The 13,756-nt window shown below is 36.0% G+C and overlaps 1 long non-coding RNA gene across 1 annotated transcript; it reads left to right on the top strand.

Annotated features, from left to right (window-relative positions):
* Positions 1 to 282: 282 nt before the first annotated feature.
* LOC107649992 (uncharacterized) lies at positions 283 to 13,283 on the top strand. Its single transcript, XR_008912226.1, has 3 exons — positions 283 to 3,576; positions 6,040 to 10,367; positions 10,896 to 13,283. It is a non-coding gene; the product is annotated as an uncharacterized LOC107649992 (long non-coding RNA).
* Positions 13,284 to 13,756: the final 473 nt, after the last annotated feature.

Consider the following 13,756-nt stretch of genomic DNA (forward strand, 5'->3'; position numbering starts at 1 on the left):
ATCTTCAACAATGCAAAATTGAAAATAGATCTACTTAAAAAAAGATAATGTAAGTAACATAGTTATTACTGGACACTTTTGCATTTCACATGGGCACAAATGATACTGCTGGAATGAATCTTCAAATCATGTCCTCTGTAAAAGGGAGATTTTAGAAAGGAAACAAGAGTGCAAGTGGAGTGACATAGAATGCAGTTGAATCAGGAGATCCAAGAGCACACCCTTGTAGAATCTTGAGAGGAAGGGAATCCTGGGAAACCAACAGTCAGTCAGGGAGTTGGATACTTGCTCTGGTGAGAGAAAAATTCTCTAGGACCCAGGTCCAATCTTCTGTGAATAGAAAATTGTTCCAGAAAGATATTTTACAAGATCCCGAAGACCATTGAAGATCCTGACTCTGCTGTTATCCTGAGAAGACCAAATTTCAAAGGGGGTTGACTTAACTGCTCAGTTTGCCTTACTAGGGGCATTAGCTTCACCTGGGGTAGACTTAATCACTCCTGATACCTGACTTCTATCTATAATTTAGAGACTTATTCCTCTGCGGGTTTTAGCCTAGAGATAGATTAGAATTGAAGGAGATCACTTAAGCAGAGAGTGTATTCAGTGTAGTCTTGGCCCTGGCTGAGGACAGAAGAGACTTTAAAGCAAAATCAGACTGATGGGTATAAATTAGATTTATTAGCCATAGGGAAACCTTTCAAACCATGTTCCTAACCCCATCTCCAATTTACAACTTTACAATAAACCTTGTTACTTTAGAAAGCAGTCAGATTGGATGCATACTGACCCTAGGCAGAGAGTAGCCATTTTTGCTCTCTACCACTAAAGAGAATGTTTGCCCAACTGGGTCAAGCAAAATTCCCAGTCACTCATCTTAAATCACTCTTACACCTCAAGATATGAAATTTGTAGATGTTCTCCAAGGCATTGTTCTGGATATTTTTCTTTTCTGTCTCCACATTTTCCTTGTTAACATCATTCATTTCTCTTGATTCCATTATTATATCTTTGCAGGTGACTATTAGATTAATATATCCAACCCTAATTTCTCTCCTAAACTCCAGTCATACATTATCAAATGCCTATTGTATATTTCTAAATATATGTCCCAAAGGAACTCAGTGCATCCAAACTAGAACTCTTTCTCTTTCCCATCCCTAAAAATATATATTCTAAGCTCCCCCTCTAAATTCTACTCAGTTGGATTCCCAAATTTGGCATCTTCTTTAACTCTTCTCTTTCCCTTATCTGTAATATCAAATAAACTCCCCAACTTGTAGGATCTATTTCCACAATCTTTCTCGTATTTGTCCCTTCCTCTCCATTAACACAGCCACCACTCTAGATCAGACTTTTATTACCTCCAGTTGACTATTGCAGTAACCTTCTATCCAAAGGCTTGGCTTTTAATCTCCTTTCTTTCCAATTCGTCTTCTATACAGCTGCCAAAATAATCCTTCTAATTGATAAATATGATTGTGGCATTCTCTTACCTAAAAACTATCAGTAACTCCCTACTTTCTTTAGCATAATTCCTGATTTTAGCAATGAAAGCCCTTCACAGTCTGGATTTAGCTTACATTTCTGGTTTTATTATTCACTCACAGTTATATACTTGATATTCTAACCAAACTGGCCTACTTGTTCTTTGTAGAATTTGGCATTCAAACCCCCACTTGCAAAATTTTGCATAATCTATCTTCTTCAAGCCTAGAATCCATTTTCCCCCAGGATCCTAAAACCCTTAACTTCCTTTAAGCCTCAGTGTATGTGCAACACTTTGGGGAAATCTTTAATGCTCTCTCAATTTAATAGTACCTTCCCCTCCTCAAATGATCATGCATGTATTAATCACTTTTAAATATTGCATATCCTCCAGTAGAATACAAGCTCCTTGAGATCAGGGAATCATTTTTATTTTGTCTTTGTATTCCTAACATTTAGCATAATACTTTGCACATTGTAAGTGTTTAATAAATACTTTTAGAATTTATTGGACTAAAAGGTATCACATGATCCAGAGAGGCATGCTACCTGCTCACACCTAAACTAGTCATCTGGGGTCTCTCCACACTCATCCTCAACACACACCTGATAGTATCTCCCTTAATTCCTCACCCAGATGCAGATCTCTAATTACAGTTCTATCTTCAAGTTGTTGAAAGGCTGTCATGAAAATATAAGGACCTTCTGCTTATTCTTAGACAGCAAAACCAAAAACAATGAAGTTCCAAAGGAGAGGGGCAATTGAATAGAGAAAGGTTTAAATAATGTCAGAAAGAATTTCTTAACAATTAGAGTGTATAGTGTAGTGATGGTGAACCTTTTAGAGATTGAATGCTCAAATTACAACCCTCATGGTACTTGAGACCTGAACCTTACCCCAAACTGGAGGGGGATGAAACACTCCCATTGGGCTGTTGGGCAGAGGGGCAGATGATGTGAGAAATGTCCTCAGGTACATGTGGAGAGGGAGAAGGGAGAAGCCCCCTTTTGCACACTGTAGCACACATGCCAAATGTTTATCAATATGGGTATAGGGTTTCCTTTGAGAACTAGTGGGCCCTTCTTTACTAAAAGATTTCATTAGGTATGCTGTAATTAATTACTGTTCTTGTTCTAAACTAATGTATGAAATTAATTGACTTCTGAAGTCCATTCCACCTCTAAAACTGACTCTCAGGCCAGAGTAGATGTTAATATAAAATGATCTCTTCTCAACAAAGGAAACACGTCCTGTTATCAGTATGTCTATTGAATGAACATTTATGTTCGTGAATGAACACATCTGAAAATAAACCTTGCCATGGACATTAAGGACACCCATTTGAAATTGACTTTTTAGTATACATGTAAAATTTCCACATATTTTGGTAGCAACAGGAGAAGAAAGAGTACATAGAGGTAGAAAATTATGTTAGGAATTCTAGGTGAATCTGGAAAGAAAGGTAAATTCCAAGGGAAAAAGAGAGGAATAATACATTTTAAAAAGTGGGACTTAAAACGTGTGGCAGAATCATAGTTTTAAATACATGGATGTATTCAAAGGATGGTTAAATCAGTATAGAGAGGAAAAGAGAGGAGATCCTCCACCTTCTCAAAGCAAGATTCAGGGGAGACAGCTGATGTTTAGGGTTGGCTCAGAGAGAGGAAAGGGGTTTTTTTAAAAGATTTTCCTCTTTCTGCCTTCTCTCCTAAGCTAAGGCTGCTCTCCCAGATTTACTCTTGTTCCTCTTGTCCCCCCTCCACTACTTAACACCAAAGGGTCTCCCCTTGATCTGTTCACTCACACTTGTTCCCTGGCGCTCCACCCACATCAAGGTGATCAGTTACACACACACTTTATTCTGGCACTTTTCTTATGTGTCAGCCTCTGTCACATGGATATATTTATGTTCTCAGTCCCAAGTAAGTACTGATACCATCAAAGAATAGAAAAGAAGTCATCTCAATTCTTCAAATGTTCTGAGAAAAAAATTTGTTTTTCTTTTCAGAGGAACCTCTAAACTCACTCTTTTGCCCATGAAGTCCAGTGAGGTAAAAATCTACCCAGTGAACTGTTAACCAGTTGAAGTGAGTGAAAAATTCTACAAAATTTCTTATTTATGCCATTCTCTATGGATGTCATTTTTTGCCTCTACAAATGTAATAATTTAAATAACTATGAGATTTGATTCATTTAGCAGCTAAACATGGATTATCTTTTTGAAAGTCTTGTCTTGTTATACCGGTTTAGACCACTGGATGTCATAAAAAAACTGACAGTCCTAAATCAGTTTTCTATTCAAAAAAATATTAAATTGGTCACTAAGTCAGTAACATTAATTGAACTTGCATGCCCCAGAAGACTTTGTGAAGTAAAACTATGGCTACATTTCCTTAACTGCCTTGAGATGTAGCTGTAGAACACACTGCTTGGCACATAAGAAGGAAAAACACTGATCTGCCTCCCAAGGAAATGAGAAAGAAAGAACTTTCCATTTCTCTATGATCCCAGAAAGGAACTACAGGAAATTAGATGTTAATATGCATATTCAATTCCATTTGATTCCAAAACTAATAACAGAATGTCAGGTATAAACTACCATGCTACTTACTAAGTGAAATAGATGATTTTAAGAGTGGAAATTAGCTACAAATAAAACAAATATCAATCTATTTTCTAAATCTTTGTAAGCTCTAAGTCTTAAAGAATCATGAGTTTACAATGGTATACAATGTAATTTTTTTATATTTCTTGGATATTTCAAGCTTGAGAGTTAGTATTTGATAAACTTAACTAGATGATTACAATCTAATTTAGTTAACTACATAATGGAACAGATGAAGACATTAATCAATTAACAAATATTAATTGGGAACATATAGTTTGTTGCAGGCTATGGCAACCTCTGAATTTTTATTATAAATAAATTATTTTATGATACTTCTTTGGCATGCAACATGGCAGATGTGTTCGGTTAAGTTTTGTCATTTTTCATAGTATTAAGTGAATTAAAAATTCATGGTCATTCCTAAACTTCTGATGATTGTGAAATATGTCGTTCCTAGAAGCATTACATAGAGAATATAGCACATTCATTTACAAATGTGCTTTTATATGTGCTCTTAAATCTTTTTTGTATCTATATATTAACCATCTGTTAGACTGTAAGTGCCTCACGAATCAGAGCAATCATCTATTTTTCATATGTTTCTGTATGCTGTAGTGGAGGGTACTCAGAAGTTATTGATCACTTGGTTGAAAGTTCCTTGCAGTAAAATAATTTAAAATTTTCACTGTGCTGAGAAAAACCTATGATAGAATGGCTTTAATACCAGAAATTTGTCCAATCTGCAATAAAACAACTGAGGCAGAGCTCCAAGCCCAATCATTCTTTATTAGAGGGACTTGGCCCCCTCCAACAAATAGGATCCCAGATCTTCCTCATGGCCTGAGGCTCCTACTTTCTTCAGAATACAGCTTTTATTCCCTTCAGTGTACAGCCCCTTTCTTTCAGGCCTGGTCAGTCGAGGCATCAGTAATTTCACTGATGGACTTCCAACACTTTGCATGCCCCTTGGTCATGTTGCTATCAAATAGTAAATGGAAATATAGCAATTAGCTCACTCACCCAATCTATGTGGTATTCACTTCATCATCAGGTCTGATTTAGCAGCCCCACTTTAGTTTCTTGTTTAGGTAGTACAGCTTGCTTAGTAGGAGTCATGAGGGAAGCAATACTGCATGGAAGGCCTTTTCTCCATATGAAATATAACATGGGACTTTCCCCTGAGACTTGTGACTTCTGGATGGAGGCCCCCTTCAAGCTATACTGTCAAGTTCATTTAACAGAATTTTATGAGAGGAAAGACTTATTTTCAGAAATTATTCTATTTTGATCTATAACGAATCGCTTCTGATTACTGTTTGTTAATAATAAGTCACTAATCATTATCATTATGGAATCACATTAAATTAGATAATATCAAAAAGATAAAATTATTGAGTTACGATGGGCAAAGGTTCCCCAAAATAGGATAAGGAGCCAAATTATTCTCATAATCCTCTCTTCAATTCAAGAAGGAACTAGTGTTCTCTGAATCATAACAATCTAGATACTTAAAGCGTAGTGCTCTCTGACTAGCACAAAAACCAGAGCAAGCATTCCCCTACTCAGTGATAAGGATGAAAATTTGACAAGACAGGAAAGGGCAGACTAAATATACTGATAGTGTTTCAAAGATCTCGTTTCTAAGGGGAAAGCTCAGCGGTGATGAATTACAAAGGCAAAATATTAGGCATCTGACCTAGGGCCTCAGTACATATATTCTAACATGTTCAATCAAAGTGCAAACTGAGGGATTCCTTGTTTCTTAGAGTAGGTTGAGAAGCTAAGGTGTCTAGGGCAGTAGAAGAGATTCATGTTGTTGGTGCCTTCTAGGTATGGCATTGACAAAATGTCACTGGAGCAGTTTCCTCTAGCAAGTAAAGCAAAATAAGAAATGAAGGGGATGGGTAATTCAACCCATACTGTTCAGTCCATCATGTTCTAGGAGTGAGAGCTTCATGCAAGTATCTGATTTGAAAGCATCTTCTTTCTATTGCTGTCATCTTGTCCATTTGGAAATCTTCAGAGGCCTTTCTGGGATATGCCAGCATTTAAAATCTGTTTTCGAAGGTCAGGTGGATATCTGCTAAAATTTCTTAGAATATAAATCTTAAAGCAATTTAGTACAGGCACTCTAATTTGCTTTTCTAGTGACTAGCTTAGGTCTTACAATCTAGTAGCTCGTATGTGTTCCAGTCTTAGACTATGGGGGTCAAAATATATCACTGATCAACTTTTATGATCACAAAAAGTTGCTACAAAAGGACAATTAGGAACATGACTATAGGAGAAAGGACTAGAAGGGGGAAGATAATCATTTATTCAACTCCAGGCAAGAATTAGAAAGAGAGCCAAATAGAGTCACAACAATTTCATAGCATGGTTTGGAAACAGCTAGATAGTAATATTTTCCATTCAAAAGGAAATATAATTCTAGGGAAATGAAGGCAGGGGAAACCCACTTCTGCTCATGCAAGGAATTGCTCCCTCATCTTCTCCATTAAGACAAACCTTCACTTGCAGTTCACAGGTGGCATCTCCATGCTGGCACTAGGAATCCTTGCCTTAATATCAGGCACTGATGATCATACCTGGAATTTGACTCAGAATAAAATTATGATTTCATAAAGTTTAACCATAAGTAACAAATTCAAATAATTATAGGTTTGAGTCAACTCTGTTACCAGGGCTGACAAATATTATAGCCTGACCCCTTAGATTAGTATTTAAAGATGAATGTAAAATTGTTCAAACCAAGAAGGTGGATTTAATTCAAGCCCCAAATTAAAATTTGATTCCAATTCAGAATTTCAAAATTTCTTTTTTTTTCAATCAATTCTTCTTTCTCCATTTCAGGGAGTAGAGATCGATAATATCAAATTATCAGGTAAAACCATAAGAGAGTACATATTTTACTTCCGTTGTACAAATGTATGGTCCATAGTAAAATATCAATACGGAACATATTCCATAATCAGGAATTCATCACAAACATGACAGAATAAATTGCCTTGGCTAGTGCACTTTGCCCTAAAAGTAAGAAATAGGGACACGATTTTCATAGAATCAATACTGGGATGTTAGTCCTAAAGCTAAGGAGACAGAACAACTCAACAAATATATGACAGGACAAAGCATCATTAGCTTTGTTTGACATAATATCAACAGTCAATAACAATTTCCAAGTTACATGGGGGATTCCTCTCCTTGATTTGCTTCTGGGTTGCAAGAGATTAAAATGTAAAATATTGAATTTTTAAAAGATAATTTAGAATATTCCCTCACTGAAGCAGGAGTATATTATCATACAACATCCAGTCAAAAATCACTATGTGGAGCTCATCTTTTATGTTTCTTACAAAATAATCATATACTTGTCCTTATTAATGGAATTTACTTAGTGAGAAAGAAAGAAAGGGGCATGACACCATCAATAGTATTCTTCAGTGGAGCTCAAGTCAAAGTGTGAAGATTAAATGCAACACTCCCCTGATTATAACAATGAAAATACTTAACTCTCCCCTGATTGTGAAGATTAAATTGTAAACCCTTTCTATTTTTAGAACATGGTACTTAAAAGTTAAGTATGAAGATCTGCTCATTTAGACCTAATGACCAAAAGTGCAAATATCTCACTTAATCATGAAGTGGGAGGTCTGTGATCTACCTGTGTGATAGTGGATGATGAATCAAAATTGACTGACTGCCTTCTGGGCAGTCCTAAAACAAAGCATCAACTGTGATTGGTAGGTATAAAATTAGGGGAAGACACGGGAAATGATGCAAAAGAAGCATCTTGAAAAGGATCTATTACTTCCTGTGAGAATTCAATTCTTCATGCTTTCGAGTTGAGGTTGGTGAAGAGGGGAAGAAGTATGTGGTGACTGGCCTGACATATGGTGAGTGAAAAAGCTGACTCTTAACTGCATGTTTTTTTCTAAAGAGTCTGGCCTCAGGAAAGACCTATTGCCCTTGAGAAACTTCCTGAGTCCTTAGCTTTGCTGAGGCTGGATGAAACCAATTCTCCCTGCCTGAAGGGACTGGGAGTAAATTACTAAATGCTCAGGCTAGATATCTTACCTTATCTTTTCTCTGATTTCTTACTTTACTCTTTCTACATTTTGTAAATAAATTGTAAAAAAATCTCTTTGGAATTAATTAAATTCCTGGTGACCACACTCTTTAAATATAAAATCCAACCCTTAAAAAAAAAAAAAACACCTTTTCCTCCTTAAACAGGTATGGGTCAGAGTCAGTAGTTAATCATATTGAAGGGCTCATTATGAACTACAAAGTTTCAAAGCCTGGTCTAGATGCACTTATGTGGGAAAAAGTCTTTGTTTACCAGGTTAAGGGAACTAAGTCAAGAGAATCTTAGCTTTGCCTTCTTAACATCTCTCTTGACAGTCCCAGAGATAAGCACCCACCTATAGAAGTCTTCCAACTGCATGTGGCCTTCCCCTTGAATGTTAGACAAATGGCCTCCTGAGATCAAATATTCATACATAGCATCAAAACTTTAAATTGTAGTAGACTAAAGTCTTCAAAGACTTTTCCTAAAACAGTAAAAATCCACTTAAATATAAAATCATTTCATAGAGAGAAATGTAAAAAATATCAAATTTATCTGGTAGAAACAAACTCCACTAGTAATTACAAAAGCATATATATTTCCTATGAACTGATAGACTGGTGGCCTTATGAGAGGTAAAAACAAACACACACACACACACACATAACCACACACACACACAACCACACACACAGCTTAGATGATTTTCTTTGTCTGGGAGAGACTGTAGTTCATTAAATTGAAGTGCTGGAGTTTAAGATTTCACAGAACCCTGCTAAATCTGGAAGTCCCAAGGAACCTCATAAACCTTCCAAGAGACTTTTGTTGTTTCCCTACACAGTAAATTATTATGATAATATTAATATTATTCTGTTTTAAAGGAAAATCTAGTTCATTAAATACTTAACAAACAGCAATCCTTTTTATCATAAAAGGTTAATCTATAATCTGCTTAGCAGCATGGTAAAAAGGGGAAGTTACTATAGCAGTCCTCAAATATTAAATTTTCTAGAAAGTTTAGAACATAATTCAGTCTTATATATTTAATATAGAATAAGTGCTTTATTCATCATTCAAAATTAAATAAAAATAAGGTTAAAGTTTAACATATATAGTACATAATATACATACATATTGTATCTATCATATTCTACATTTTTATGAATATTTTATCTGATTATTAATGCTCAATTTAAAAAATTTCAGAGCCCTAGGTAATGGAGTCAATAACAATTAAAAAATTGTTTTTTCCATCACACTCTTCTAACTGTCACCAACTGCCAAGCGGCATAGCAGGGGGTCACCAACTGACAACCTGCACAGCAAGGGGTTTCTTACACAGAAATCCTATTTCTCCCTTTCCTCTGAAAAATAAAAAAGGAGAAATTAATAAAAACTCTCTTAAAACAGGCATTGTGATAAGCACTTTACAATTATATAGTCATCTCAATAACCCTGGGAGGTAGGAACTAGTATCATTGTTTCCTATAAAAAGTAATTTGAATAAAGTTCTGTTGTATCAGTTTCCCTAATCAGGAAAAATATATCATTGTAAATGAGATTACCTTATAGATTTTAGTCTTAAAGTTTCAACCAACTCAATTATTGATTTATGAATTGCAATGATAATATTTAAACCTAAATTTTCTAAAAGTATACTGTTCTTTTAGTTCACATTGGAAAAAAAAAATCACAGTAGTAGTCTTAGATCTTCACAACTATTTATTTATGAGCATTTTTAAAAATCACCCAAAAAGTCAAATTACTTCCCTTTATTTCTCCTTCTTAAAATAACCAGTATGCTTCAAGAGTTCAGATAAAGTGCACATCTCTCTCTACACTGAAGCTTTGCATATGTATCCCATGCAGGGAAAGCCACTAAGGCTTTTAGAATAGCTATTTAAAGAAACACTATCCTTTCCAACAATCAAATAGGGAATAATATAAAAATCAAAAGTATCAATAAAATTTTATACAATTTATTTTGTCATCTTATATTTGTTTAGAGAGGAAAACACCTAACAATTGTCAAAGAGCCATTTATCTAAAAACTCCTGGAATTCTGCGATAACATTGTTGCAATTTAGATGCAGGACTCTTCCTCTCCTCATCACCTACCAATACATACTACCTCAAAAGGCCAAAAAATACCCCAAATTCAGATGAATAAATGGTCTCCACAGTAGATCTCAACACTGAAGGTATGTAGGATTTGGGCATTTCCACACTATGGGGGGGGGTGAAATAGCTCCCACCAAAATGTAAACAACCCTTCCCCACCCTACCTATGGAGCCAGGGTCAGAGCCAGTGTGATAGAATCAGTGGGCAAGGAAGGGGCACTTGTAGATATTTGGCAGCTGACTAAGACCACCAGAAACTAACCCCTGAGAGCAGCTAGACCTGAGACCCCAGCAGGCCAAAGAGCACAGACCTTGGGCTCAGAGATAGCACAAAGACAGGTGATGCTGTAAAATGGAGATTTGAACCCAAACTTCAATTCCCAGAAGTCTTTGGTAGTTCCCAGAATTCCCTATAATATCACCCTGAGTCCTCACCTGAGTGTGAGTACACAATTTGTATTTAAACTGATTCTTCACCTACTTTGCCCCTCTCCCTGCTTCTGCTTCTAAGCACACACATCTCTCAAGAGGTAGTAAGTGAAATTGAAGGGGATTTTCAGCCCTCCAAGACACGTGCTTTTCTTATGTTGTATTTTCTCCATACACAGAGAGCCTGCCCTCCTCACTCAGACTCCTGACTGGAAAAGGAAGGAAAAACCAGCTTAGCAAAGGCAACCAATGCCCAGAAAATACAATTTCTAACCACCAAGAAGAACAAGAAAAATGCTTTGACCCTGGATAAATTCTATGGAGAAAAAATTCAGACTACAGAGGAAATAGCAGAGGAAAATGATCAATTAAATGCATCTAAACCTTCCAAAAAAATGGAAATTCGCCATAAACTCTTGAAGAATTTAAATCTGGGATTTTGAGAAAAATGGACTTTTCGCAAGGAAAAATTGGAAATAGTTAAAAAAGAAAATAACAGTCAGATAAGAACTCCCAATTGGAGAAAGAATCCCAGAAATCAAATGAAATGATGAATAAATTGAAGAAAACAATTAAATAGCTGGAAGCCATGAAAAGCAGGATAGACCAAGCCAGAAAAAAAATAAAAAAAATATAGCAGAAAACCAAAATTTTATAATGGAAAACCAGTCTTTAAAGACCAGAATGGGGCAGTTGGAAGCCAAAGATCTCACAAAACAGCAAGAATTGATAAAGCAAAGTCAAAAGACTGACAAAATAGAAGGAAAAATGGAATATCTCATTGAGAAGATGACTGATCATGAAAACTGATCTAGACGAGACAATTTGAGAATCATTGGTCTAACTCAAAACCCAAAAATAAACAGAAATCTTGACATCATACTACAAGAAATGATCCAAGCAAACTGCCCTGATATTCTTGAACAAGAGGGCAAAATAGACATTAAAAGAGTTTTTAGAACACCCTCTGCAGTAAATCCTCAAAAGACAACCCCAAGGAATGTAATTGCCAAATTCAAGAGCTTCCAGGCTAATGAGAAAATTTTACAAGAAGCCAGAAAGAGACAATTCAGATATCAAAGAACATCAATCAGAATTACACAAGATCGGGAAGCTTCCACATGAAAGGACAGCTTCCACATGAAAGGCTTGGAATATGATATTCAGTAAGGCAAGAGAATTGGGTTTTCAACCAAGGATCGCATCCCCATCAAAACTGATTATATGCTTCCAGGGAAAAGTATGGGCATTCAACAAAATAGAAGATTTCCAAGTATTTGTAAAGAAAATTCCAGAACTAAGTGGAAAATTTGATATCCAAACACAAAAATCAAGAGAAACATGAAAAAGTAAATAACAAAGAGAGGGGAAAGAAAAAAAAATATTTTTATTTAAATTTTCTCCTTTAAGGGCTTCAGTAAGATCAAATTGTTTATATTAATATATGGGGAAATGTTATTTGTAACTCTCAAAATTATATTCACTATTATATAATATTTAGAAAAATCATTAATAGGTCGAAATTGGGGTAATAAGTGGTCTAAGATGATATGTTAAAAAAAAGAAGAAGAAAAAGGAGGGAAGGGAATAGAAGATGGCACCAAGAGAAAATTGAAAGAATAAAATAAATAGGACAATCTATACAACACAAAGAGGCACATGGAGAGGGGAGGGGAAAAATGTTATTATAAGAAGGAGAGGAAGGGAGTGCTATCTGCACAGATACAGCCGGTTCAAGTAAGCCTACATTGGAAGAAGATGTGGCCCAAAGAGACTCTGGTATATCTGCAGGTATTACAAAGGTGGGATGCTCTTTCCCCTCCTAACTCTCTGAGAGAAGTACAGGGAGTAATTTTAAAGATTCCTCGGGTACTTCCAATGATAAGGAACCATCTGGGCAGCAAGTTATTGTAGCTCTGAGTTTGCATAGAAGGTCCCTCCCCATCAAATTTAAACATCAAGTCAGGCATCAAAAGGAAAGAATGTTGTACTTCTAGGGGTCCTACAAACACCATTCTATGAGAAAGCTTTTTAACTCTTTGGGATATCCCTGACACTCCCATTACATTCTCTGAGCCAATGGAATAGCAATGTAAATCAGGTGTACTCTTTAATACAGACCTGGAAGCTCCAGTGTCCAAAAGGCAGTCATAATAGGTATTACCCACCTTTAAGGTAACATGGGGCTCATCAGTATAGGGGCGACAGTGGATAAGGACAATGGGTAGTAGGACATCAGGGTCCAGAAAATCAAAGGTTGTTTCCTCTGATTGCTGTGCCCCAGTGCCCCCTGGAAACCTTCATAGTATTTGGGAAATTCCTTGGGCAGTCCGCTGAGGGGCACCCCCTTGAGGGGCATCAGCACCTCGAGTATTTTTTGGACGAGCATCACTTAGGTTATATTGTTGTGGAGTCATTTGGTTTGAGTTATCATCTTCCCAATATCTATTCCTATACTTATCATTCCTAAAGTTGTGGTTTCCATTATGATTATTATAGTTATTTCTTTAATTATAATTTCTGTAGTTGTTATTAAACTGCATATTCCTTCTGATTGCCTTGAATAAAGTTCTACACTCTATCATTCTGTGCCCCTTCTTCTCACAGAATTGGCAGGTACTCGATCGATAATTAGATTCTTAGATATGGACAATTGCCATTGGTTGAATACCATGCCCTTTTTCCAGTTTAACAATCCTATCTGTTAAATATGTAAATCATTTCTCAATTTTGTCCATGAAATCATTAGTCTCTTCCTCCTTTTCTTTGTTTCCCTTTGAAACATATGGACCTGTTTTTTTGCAATTCTTCAAGGTCCATCTATGGCCAGCTTGGGCAATGTGTTCTAAAATAATATCGAATTTCTTTGCAAGAGTTATTGACAAAGTGCCATCTAATTTGCCTTTTGCAATTTTCTTTAGAAATGTCAAAATCCAGGTATCAACCCCCAAACTCAATTATTCTGTCCATGAATCTGGAGGATGTCTCTGCCTCATTTTGCTTAATTCTTTCAAATTCTGTCCACTTATCTGTACTGTCT

Source organism: Monodelphis domestica, chromosome 5 (assembly GCF_027887165.1).
Source record: "Monodelphis domestica isolate mMonDom1 chromosome 5, mMonDom1.pri, whole genome shotgun sequence".
NCBI lineage: Eukaryota > Metazoa > Chordata > Mammalia > Didelphimorphia > Didelphidae > Monodelphis > Monodelphis domestica.